Source organism: Vitis riparia, chromosome 12 (genome assembly GCF_004353265.1).
Source record: "Vitis riparia cultivar Riparia Gloire de Montpellier isolate 1030 chromosome 12, EGFV_Vit.rip_1.0, whole genome shotgun sequence".
In the NCBI taxonomy this organism is placed as follows: Eukaryota; Viridiplantae; Streptophyta; class Magnoliopsida; order Vitales; family Vitaceae; genus Vitis; species Vitis riparia.
Genome location: NC_048442.1, coordinates 7,455,666 through 7,468,434, shown reverse-complemented (window position 1 = coordinate 7,468,434; position 12,769 = coordinate 7,455,666). Strand labels below are relative to the sequence as shown.

At 29.5% G+C, this 12,769-nt stretch overlaps 1 pseudogene; it reads left to right on the top strand.

Moving 5' to 3' along the window:
* The first annotated feature begins 2,919 nt into the window (after positions 1-2,919).
* LOC117926358 lies at positions 2,920-12,248 on the top strand (annotated as a pseudogene).
* The last annotated feature ends 521 nt before the right edge of the window (positions 12,249-12,769 follow it).

The following is a 12,769-nucleotide window of genomic DNA, read 5'->3' as shown; positions in this document are numbered from 1 at the left end:
AATTGAAAAAAATGATGATTTGGTTGTAATTTGTGAATTTATTATAATTTTTAAAAAGAAAATAGTATTCTATTAGTTAAATCAGTTTTTTTATGAAAACTTAATTTTTGGAATATAATGATAATTGTTAACCTAATCTTATAGGTGCAAAATTTAAAAATCTTGTAAAAAATAAACAAAAAGATAAGAAAATATGCAAACAAAATTCTATGCATTAGAAATTTCATAGGGTACAATTCTTTGAAGTAATACTCGTTACAAAATAATATTTTCCTTTTATTTGATCACTTTCATCATAATCCAATGGAGAATATGTTTTCACTTGCGTTTGTTTTTATACTAAACTTTTATATAAAGCTTTATGTCATGTGCTCATGCGGACAACTCTTCAAAGGTGTAGAGTCGTTTGCCTTGGAGGATATATAGAAGCTCTCAATGCATACCTTATATTCTCATCTCCACTACCATATATTATATAATATATCCATGCTTTCAAGGCTTAAAGAATGTCAAGAGTTGATGTAGTCGGTCATAGACTCATCTTTCTACTGTTTGGTATTTGTGGACTCCATTATGCTTATCGTTGGTTGGGAAAAATAATTGTCTTCCTACTTCATTTGATCCCAATTGTCAATAGACTCAGGCTCAAGATTCATGTACCAATCAAAAGCACACATTTGGAGGGAATACACAAATTGTTTGACTAAGAGGTCATCCTCATGCTAGCACTGTTGCATGTTTGGATGAATTAGGCATTGCATTGCTTTGGAATTCCTTTCCATCAAATTATTGAAAGTTTAAAGGTTAATAACCCATAAGTATTTCTAAGTTATTAATCCTCATAGTCTAAGGTTTAAAGTACATGAATATACTTCATAATAGTCCATCGTACTATGATTTGATGGTGTTAGGTATCATGTTTTAAATTACTCATTTTAATTGGAAATCTATTAATTTTTCAATGAAAATAATTTTAATTTGGCTTGAAGTTATTTGTCACTTATATATAGATATATGTGCATACACAAGTTTTTTTTTAAATATTTATTATTTGAATTTTATTTTATTCATGATTTCTTTAAAATATTATTTGTTGGAATTAATTGCTACGTTGTTATTCTTCCAAAAATAATTTTTTTGCTTAAAAAATACATTTCTTCTTATATTAAATTCGCTACTTTAAGTTAATAAAATCATTTTCTCATTTTTCTGATTTACTTTTATTTATTTATTTTAAATTATAATATTTATCTATAATAAGATTTGTTTATAAAATATTTTTTAAAAAAAATCATCCTCTCATTGTTTAACTTATTTTTTATTTTTACTTTTTTGTATTTATATTTTAATTTTAGTTTTATGTTTATTTTTAATATTTATTTTTCACTTCTCGGTCAGAAATTTTCTTTTTTATTTACTTTAATTTTTTATTATTATTTCTTGCTCATATCCTCTTATATATATATATATATATAAGATAATAATAAAATAAGACACCATGAATAAAGTGAAGGAAAAAAATAAAATGTAAAATAAAATAAAAATCTTGGTGGGGAAGTAAGGTGCAGGAGCCTAATGTGTAATGATGATGATGGATGACCCACCAAACCAGAAGAAAAGCCGAAGGTGATAATAAAAAAAAAGAAAAGTAAGAAAATAATCAATAAAGAGAAACAACTACCCTTAACTTTCTTCATCACTTTCCCGAAGGCCACCGGAAGCCACCTGCCTTTCCAATTCAAAGAGCCCCTAAGTTCCTAACTTTTCTTGTCACTTTCCGGAAGGTCACGAGAAGCCACTTTGCAAGGAAGCCATCTGCCTTGGAATCGGATGAAATCACTAGATTGCCATCAATATTCTGATCTTCCATTAGATGAAAGGATGCAATGTAGTAAATATATAAAGAAAATAAAATAAAATAATAATAATAACAAAACTTATCGCGTATAATATTAAACAAAATAAATAAAAGATAATAGTAAGATAGGAGAGCATGAATATAGTGAAGAAAAAAAATGTTAAATAAAATAAAAAACTTGATAGTATCCCACTTGAAAATAGAAGAAAAACGAAGGTGATAAGAAAAAAAATAAAAGTGAAAAAAAAATCTCTAACTCAATAGAGAGAGAGAGCTGCCCCTAATTTCCTTGTCGGCCACCTCTCTTCCCAATTTTTTATATTGTAATATCCTTTTTATATTGTAACCTATACATATAGGATGATGTCTTATAAAGTTTTTTCTTTTTTCAATTTATTCATTTTATTTATTGAATTGATTTTCATGTGAAAATTCATTTTATTTAAGAAAAATAATAATTTTACTGATTTTTTTTTTATAAAATTGAACTCTCTTAAATCATTCATAAAATGAATTAATTTTTTAATAAAAGTAATTTTAATTTAGATTTAAATTATTTCTCAATTATATTTAGATATATGCATATAAAAAAAGATTATTTTCTAATATTTAATATTTAAAATTTTATTTTAATAATAATCTCTTTAGAATATTATCACCATTTTTATTAGAATTAATGGTTACATTTTTATTCTTCCCTCTTCCAATATAAATGGATTACTTCAAGTTAATAAAATCATTCCCTTTTATTTTACTTTATTTTTATTTATTTATTATAAATTATAATATTATCAATAATAAGATTTATCTATAAAATAAATATATCAATCCATTCCTCTTTCTTTTAACATATTTTCATTTTCATAGGCGTTTCTGTCTACTTTAACTTTTTATTAATATTTTTTATGTCCTGAAAGAAAAAATAAAATAAAAAACAGAACCGTAATGATACGATTGAATGGCGAGAGAGAGAGTGTGTCGGCCAGCTACTTTAATTCAATATTGAATGACCCGAGAGACAGACACTTTCCTCTCCACTTCCCTCAATTGCTCACCATCTTGAAGAGAAACCAAGCCTAAAAACTGTCTTGTAGTTTTCAGATAGAAACCCACAATGGCTTCCACAAGCTCCTTCAGAGCCTCTTCTTCTTCTTCTACTCCTTCCATCCCTCGAACAAGTACTTATGATGTTTTCTTGAGTTTTAGAGGCGAAGACACCCGCTATAATTTCACTGATCACCTCTACAGTGCTTTGGGTAGGAGAGGGATTCGCACCTTCAGAGACGATAAACTCAGGAGAGGAGAAACGATTGCTCCAGAACTCTTGAAAGCCATCGAAGAATCAAGGTTTTCCGTAATTGTTTTCTCTGAAAACTATGCTCGTTCGAAATGGTGTTTGGATGAGTTGGTAAAGATCATGAAGTGCCACAAAGATCTGGGACATGCTGTTTTCCCAATTTTCTATCATGTCGATCCATCCCATGTACGAAAGCAAGAAGGAAGTTTTGGAGCGGCCTTTGCCGGTTATGAAGAAAACTGGAAGGACAAGATACCAAGGTGGAGGACGGCCTTGACGGAAGCAGCCAATCTTTCTGGATGGCATCTACTAGATGGGTAACTTTAATTTCCTTTCAACTATTTGTAAGTATAGGAATGAGTAGTTTTGCATTTATAGAGTGTTGATGTGGATTGAAATATTTATAAAAATACAAAAGCTCAAATTTTTTATTTGGAGGTCTACTCCTTAAGCACAAATTTCTCCTCAAAAGGCTTTTAGATGAAGTCTTTTATGTGTAAATGTGTTTGATATTCTTTTATAGGGAATGTTCTCAGAACAAGTGTTTTTTAGAAAATCAGCTATCTTTTCCACGAATTTATTTTTTCTTCAAAAACACTTTTAGATTATAAGTACTTTTTAAAAGTATTTTTAGAGTGCTTTTAGCAGGCAATTCTATTTAAATGCTTTTAGTGAAAGTTTTTTCAATAAATATTTTTGGGAGTATATCTCAAAGAATTATTAGAAGTGATTTTTTTTTTTTTTTTTTACTTTTAATAAGTAATTCTAAATTTTTTATCAAACGTCTTAATATTTTTTTTTTATAAAGACACTTTTTATACTGTAACTTGAGGTTGTTAACAAGGGGCATATATTTGTGTGCTCAAAATTAAAAAATAAAATAAAATATTGCTTTTTAGGGCTTTATTTATAAGTTGGGTTTTATTCAAGTGTATCATTTGGGCAGCCGACTGTGTCATGAATAAGGAGAAAATAGGAAATTGGAGTATTGATTTGACCATTGAAGCAGCCAATTTATATGGATGACATCGATATTAATTTAATGAGCATGCAATTTAAGTTTCTTTCACTTTTCATTCATTAGTGGGTTTTGTTTAGGAATTAAATTATTATTATTATTGTTATTTATTACTAATATTATTGTTTTTTGTTGTTAATAGTAGTTGCAATGACATTAGTATAAAAAGAATAGTAGAATAACATTTATATTGAGTTAGAATTCATGATAAATGGTATAATGAACTTATTAAAACCCAATTAATGAGTTTTACTATTTTAGATCAATTTATGAGAATCTATATCTAAAATAATTTAATCAAAATTTATTACTAATTTTTCAATTTTCAAGATTCAATCCGCATTAATGTTACAAAAATTAATCAATTTATTTGAAATTTTGTGTGAATAATTATATAACAAGTAACAATAAAATTAATGACTATTACTATCTAGTAACGAGCTTCAAAAATTTCAATTAACCAACCTCTTGTGTATCAATAGAACAACTTAATCAAATTCTAAAAATAATTTGATTAATTATGTAACAAGTAAGAAGTAACAATAACAAAATAATTTAACCAATTTTATTTGAGAACAAGTTGATCAAGTAGTTTGATTAATTATGTAACAACTACCAATAACAAAATTATGTGACGTAAATTGTTTAGTAGGAATTCAACTTCCCAGAGAGTTTGTGTGTGTGTATATATAAACAATAAAGAACATAGGTTTGGAAGTTAATTCTTTATAGATGATGCTAAAGGAAATCAACTCAAAATAAAATACAAATGAATAACTTGTTTACAAGCCTTTAATTTTTAATTTTTATAATACAGATGAATAATAAGGAGATGATGTTGTGGGATAAATAAGTTTTGAAGCTTGAGGAATTGAACATGGGGTTTTTAATCTAAAACTTCTTATATTAAGAGGTTGAGTACTATATCTACAATGAGGCTTCATGCATTACAAGGTATACAACGAATGTCAAAGAAAAAAATATTTGCTCCTACAAGGTTTCTAATTGCCATGGGCTGTTAAAGAGTTTTTGAAATGTGCATGAATGATAAAGTAATATCTCGATTCATAATCATTGTCCTCCATTATGGTACTAAATTTCCATTTTAACAAAATTCATGTTTTAATTTTTTTTCTCATGCATACTTGATACAAAGAAAAATGTCCTAAAAATGTAAATGAACTAATATCTTTGATATATTCTATTCTACTTTAATTTATTTCTCGTAAAGATGTCAAATTTAATGTGTTTTACTTACAATTGTGGCTCATTGCTTAACATGTTGTTCTTTTATAATTGGCAGGTATGAGGCCAATCAAATTAAAGAAATAACTGATAGCATATTCCGTCAATTGAAATCTAAGAAGCTTGATGTTGGTGCCAATTTAGTTGGTATAGGTTCCCGTGTAAAAGAGATGATTTTGCGGTTGCATATGGAATCAAGTGATGCTCGTATTGTTGGGATATATGGAGTTGGGGGGATAGGTAAGTCTACCATCGCAAAAGTTATATATAATGAACTTTCTTGTGAATTTGAATGTATGAGCTTTCTTGAAAATATTAGGGAGGTTTCCAATACCCAAGGTTTATCTCACTTACAAAATCAACTTCTTGTTGATATCCTAGAGGGAGAGGTGAGTCAAAATATGAATGGTGTTGCCCACAAAGCAAGTATGATAAAGGACATTCTCTCATCTAAAAGAGTTTTAATGGTTCTTGATGATGTAGATCATCCAAGTCAATTAGAATATTTACTTGGACATCGTGAATGGCTTGGAGAAGGAAGTAGAGTCATCATAACTACTAGAAATAAACATGTGTTAGCTGTACAAGAAGTGGATAACTTATATGAGGTTAAGGGATTGAATTTTGAAGAAGCTTGTGAACTTTTCAGTTTGTATGCCTTTAAACAAAATCATCCCAAATCAGGTTTTGTGAACCTCTCATACAGCGCAGTACGTTATTGTCAAGGGCTTCCATTAGCTTTGAAAGTTCTAGGTTCTCTCTTGTTCAGCAAGACAATACTTCAATGGGAAAGTGAATTGCATAAACTGGAAAGAGTACCTGAAGCGGAAATACATAATGTGCTTAAAAGAAGCTATGATGGATTAGAATGTATAGAAAAAAATATATTCCTTGATCTTGCATGTTTTTTAAAAGATGAAGATAGAGGTTCTGTGTTAAGAATATTGGATGGTTGTAATTTTTATGCGGGAATAGGAATACAAAATCTAATTGATAGGTGTCTTATAACTCTCGAACACAATCGAATACATATGCATGATTTGATACAACAGATGGGTTGGGAAATTGCTCGTGAAAATTTTCCTAATGAGCCGGACAAATGGAGCAGATTGTGGGATCCCCATGATATTGAACGTGCGTTTACAATATGTGAGGTAAGAGCCTAATGCATAAATTCACTTAAGCTCTAGTTAAAGATATATCCATATAAGTTGAATTAGTTTGTATTTATGTTTGCCTTATCGTTGTTATTTTTCAGGGAATAAAAGGAGTTGAAACAATTAACTTGGACTTGTCTAAGTTAAAAAGAGTACGCTTCAGTTCAAATGTTTTCTCAAAGATGCCTAGACTTCGATTGCTCAAAGTTCATTCAAATGTCAATCTAGATCATTATTCTTTTTATGAGGACATTGAGGAAGAGAAAGAAGAAGAAGAAGAAGAAGAAGAAGAAGATATAATGGATTGTATGGATTATGAAGTTGAAAGGGCTTATGATTCTGTAATGAAAATTGCTTCTAAAATGCAACTTGGCCTAGATTTTAAAATTCCTTCTTATGAGTTAAGGTATCTTTATTGGGATGGGTATCCTTTAGATTCTTTACCATCAAATTTTGATGGAGAGAACCTTGTTGAACTTCACTTGAAGTGTAGCAACATAAAACAACTATGGCAAGGGAATAAGGTATTATTATCATTTAACAATGACTTCTTTTGCTTTATATTGATTTTAAAATTTCTAATAGTTATTTCTTTTATTGAAACTATTTTCTTTTGGTACAGTATCTTGAAAGTTTAAAGGTCATTGATCTAAGTTACTCAAAGAAGCTCGTTCAAATGCCAGAATTCTCAAGCCTATTAAATTTGGAGAGACTAATTCTTAAAGGTTGTGTAAACTTGATTGATATTCACCCATCTATTGGAGGTCTCAAGAAGCTAACTACCTTAAATTTGAAGCGGTGTCTAAAGATTAAGGGTTTGCCAAGTAGCATTAGCAACTTGGAATCTCTTGAATTTCTTGATCTCTCCAGGTGTTCAAGCTTTTGCAAGTTCTCAGAAATTCATGGAAATATGAGATGTTCGCGGGAGACTGCTACTAAAGATCTTCCAACAAGTACTGGAAACTCTGAGAAATTTCCGGTGATACAACGAAATATGAGAAGTTTATGGTCTCTATTTTTGTGCAAGACTGCTATTAGAGAACTTCCAAGCAGCATTGACTTGGAATCTCTTCGAGATCTTGATCTTTCTAATTGCTCAAAGTTTGAGAAATTTCCGGAGAAGGGAGGGAACATGAAAAGTTTAGTGTACCTTAGTTTAAGAAATACTGCTATTAAGGATCTGCCTGACAGCATTGGAGACTTGGAATCTCTTAAGTTTCTTGATCTCTCTGATTGCTCAAAGTTTGAGAAATTTCCGGAGAAGGGAGGGAACATGAAAAGTTTAGTGTCCCTTCATTTAAGAAATACTGCTATTAAGGATCTGCCTGACAGCATTAGAGACTTGGAATCTCTTTGGCTTCTTCATCTCTCTGACTGCTCAAAGTTTGAGAAATTTCCGGAGAAGGGAGGGAACATGAAAAGTTTAATGGAGCTTTCTTTAAAAAATACTGCTATTAAGGATCTGCCTGATAGCATTGGAGACTTGGAATCTCTTGAGTCTCTTGATCTCTCTGATTGCTCAAAGTTTGAGAAATTTCCGGAGAAGGGAGGGAACATGAAAAGTTTAATGTGGCTTCATTTAAGAAATACTGCTATTAAGGATCTGCCTGATAGCATTGGAGACTTGGAATCTCTTGAGTCTCTTGATCTCTCTGATTGCTCAAAGTTTGAGAAATTTCCGGAGAAGGGAGGGAACATGAAAAGTTTAAAGCAGCTTTGTTTAAGAAATACTGCTATTAAGGATCTTCCCACCAACATTTCTAGGTTGAAAAATCTTGAAACACTTATCCTCGGTGGCTGCTCAGACTTGTGGGAAGGATTAATAAGCAATCAGCTTTGCAATCTGCAAAAACTTAATATCAGTCAATGCAAAATGGCTGGACAAATTCTGGTGCTTCCTTCAAGTCTACAAGAAATAGACGCATGCCAGTGCACAAGCAAGGAAGATTTATCAGGTTTGCTCTGGCTTTGCCACCTCAACTGGTTGAAATCCACAACAGAGGTAATTTAATATATATATATATTTTAATTATGCCACTTAAACCTTTTTTTTTATATATAAAGTCAATATTTACATGATAATTTGTGCAGGAGTTGAAATGCTGGAAACTCAGAGCTGTTATTCCTGAAAGTAGTGGAATTCCAGAGTGGATAAGGTATCAGAACATGGGAAGTGAAGTAATAACAGAGCTTCCAACGAATTGGTATGAAGATCCTGACTTCCTAGGATTTGTTGTATCATGTGTTTATCGGCGCATTCCTAGATGTGATTTTGATTACTGTTATCTTAATTTCGAGTGTGAATTGAATTTACATGGCAATGGATTTGAATTCAAGGATGAATGCTGTCATGGATGCCGGCGTAATTTTAAAGATTTGATAGATCAAGTATGGGTTTGGTGGTATCCTAAGATTGCTATTCCGGAAGAGCATCACCATAAATACACACATATTAATGCTTTATTTAAGGGTACTGTTGAGATAGACATAAAAAAATGTGGCATCAATCTTATATTTGCGGGAGATCAACAAAATCATATGCCCATGTTGGAGCATCCTCAGAATTCTGGTGACAATGGATCAGCATTACAAGATACCGATGGTAATGTTCATGGGGCTAATCAAGATGATGAACACTACCATATTCCCATCTTGTTAGATCTTCTTGGGAATTTTGGTGACATTGGATCAGTAATACTTGAAGGCACTGATGGAAACCGTAAGAGAAGACGTGATGATTCCTTACCCGATGTAGTGGAGGAGCCACATTATAAAAGATTGGGAGCACCCAACACCCATCTCTCGCTTTGAACTCCATCAGTAAGTGCATTATTAACCCTTTTTCATGTATTCTAACTTCTCTCCTTTTTAAATTATTTTTAAAGTTAATAAACCATTTTTGTATATTTCTTTAAACTCATTTCATTTATTTTTCTCCATTATATAAAAATTAAATAATTTAAAAATGTATACATCTCTAATCAATTTTAAATATATTTTATTTTCTTTCATATTTTCTATAGAAAAACCAAGTATAAAAATAATTTTTCTCAATGTTTTTTTATTTCCTAAGTACTCTCTAAGATTCAAACATAGTTTATAGTGATTGATATCATAACTATGCATGTACCACCTTTTATAGAATTTCTTCATTTTCAAAAAATATGAAAAATAACTTCAACTAACTTTGAAAGTCATCATTAGTTTAAAAACATGTATAGTTTTTATTTTTATTTTTTATTTTTTGTACATATATAGCATAGATATGGTAGAGTGAATTGCTTTTTTTTTTTTCATTATTTATTTATTTAATTAGTTAAATAAAAACCTTTACAAAGTGATTATGAAGCTCTAGGGATTCTTCATTACCTTATTAGACATAACATTAATTAATTATTTGTTTAATTAATTTTTTTATACTTGTTTTTAAGATAAAATTTGAATAAGTTATCAAAATTAGTTAGAGAAGATCATGTACACAAATTAGAAGTTAAATTTGAATGTATTATGAGGTAGATATATGTAAAAACTTAGAGTGTATTTGGTAGTAATTCTAGAAAATGTTTTTAGTATTTTTAACACTTGAATGATAAAATTTTTCAAGCGTTAAAAAAGTTAGAAGTGCTTTCTAAAATCACTTTCAAACAAGATCTAACGTACTCTTAATATTTTTAATATTTGAAAAATTTTATCATTCAAGTGTTAGAAATATTATAAATGCTTTCTAGAATCACTCTCAAACACTCTCTTACTTGATGGCAGTAAATAATGAAACTCCCATATATTGATTTTAATAGTTTTAAGAGTCAAATTGTTTATAGTTTTTGTATTTAAGAATTAAATTTCTTTAAGTATGCTAAAATATTTTTAAACATGCATACTTATTGTCTATTTCTTGAGATGGAAGTCTTGGATTAATCTTATATTTACTTATGTGAAATTTGTGATATGCTCGTGAAGTTTACTTAACAAATGATCATACTAATCTTAAGTGAAATTTGTGATAGTACCGATCAGAACGAAATCACATGTGGTAGCTGCAGGTGGACTTCATGTTTTTTCCTAACAACTTATTGGTAAGTCATTTTGTTCATTTATCCTTTTAGTACGTGTAGAAAATTGATTAAAGCCTCTTCAACTTCTTTACTATTTTCTCTTTCCCTTGATCCCTGTTTTGTGCGATTATGTTTGGTTTTTGGAAAACTTGAAGGAAAATATAAGGGAAAGAAAATAGAGAAAAAAAATTAAAAGGAAATAAAAAGTGAAAAAGAATAAAAACAAGATTTAAAGTCAATCAATTATTTTCATATGTTTCTTCAATCTTATTTCAATTATTTTGCTTCATTATATAAAAATCAAATAATTTTAAAATGTATATAGTTCTAACTAATTTTAATTATTTTAATTTTTCCATATTTTTTACAATGAAACCAAACATTTACCATTTTTCTTGACATTTTTTTATTGTTTCCTTGGTACTCACTATGAGTCAAACATAAGTTTAAACCCACTAGAGTGGTCCAATTGGTGAAGGCGAATATTGAGAAGTGTGGTCCCACTAAGTGACACATGGTCCTGAGTTTGAATCCTGCCACTAATGATACTTTGAATTTATCTAGTGCTAGTTATTGTGACGCGATTAACACTTTGAGGTTTGGTTCCCCATAGAGTCCTATAGGCTTAGCCATGGAAGGTTTTTCAATTATTAAAAAATAAAATAAAACATAAGTTTAATGTTTTAGGAGGTAAAAAAAAAAAAGGTGGTAGCGCAATCGACAATTAACTAGGATATTTATTTTTTCTCATGTGCTTGGTATAAGGCACTAAGTATCATTATATTAAATCCTCCATCTACCACATGATAGTTAGTTATAAATTCCTTACTATTATTATAGGTAAACAATAATTTATATATGTCTAAATTAATTCTTCAGTTGATGGTTAATACCTATTAATTATGTTTTTAGTTCCTTTGATGATTATGTTATAATTTGAACATTTTAGGGGTATGATTTTAGCTTCATTAGCATGAAGTGTATCTAATGATATGTGATTCCCTATCACTATGTTTGATTTCAAGAAAGTATAAGGAAAGAAAAATCCTCATGAAAATTATTTTCTCATGAAAAAATCCAAGTACGAAGGAACATGAAAATGAATTTTGGAAATCAGACACAACCTTGTGAAATATACTTGTGTTAATAATTATAGTGTGTTTGTTGTACTATGTTAATGACATTGAAATGTTGTGTTTTATTCTTTAGCTTTAGGTGGAAACAAGGACAATGAGGAGAAGTTAATCTCAAGACGCAAGTGAGATTCCAAATGTTGCTAAGGTGGTCTACTCTTGCATATGATTAGTCTCTTACAATCATGACCATCAAGAAAGATGGTACAATTTGTGTATTGAAAGTGTGAATTAGGAATGTTAAAAAATGAAAACTTGAATTGATATATGTTTTTGCCCATAAGATGTGTGGTTATGGTCAATTCTTGTGGTTATGTAATTGACCTTGATGAAGCATATGAAGCATGTCACCCTCTCTGTATCTTCAAGTTAGTGGTTGGAGCTTCTATAGATGGTGGAAGACAAGTGTCACGGATTTAAGTATTTCTTAAGCTCTCATGTGGCACTTAGACAATTCAAGTCTATTGAAGTTGCTAAGTCTTTCATGTTGTGACAAAGGTTTTTCACATTTCACACATTATAATCATCACATTTTAACTCAAGTTTTTATTTTTAAATACTTTTGCATTAAACTCTTTTTAAAAGTATTAAATTAATACCATTCCCTAATCTTACTCGGCTTGGTTTATCAACTTCGGTGGTTTATTACTTTCTAGAGCCAACTTTCAACTTAATCAATCCAACGTAATTGTTATTGATTCATGGTCAATAATTCTCTAATGTTATGATTGTTTTCTGAAAAATTTGAGGAAAATAAAATAAAGAGAAAAAGTACAAGGAAAGGAAATGTGGAGAAACATAAAAGAATTATATTTAAAATTAATAAATTACTTTTATTTGTTATTTCAAACCCATTTTACACACAAAATTATAATAATATTCAATTTTTTTCCCTATTTTCCATGAGATACCAAATATAAAACAAATATTTTTCTTAACATTTTTTTAATGCTTTTTGGAAACTAAACATAACTTAATACTTGTCTTTGTGTTTCAAGATACCAAT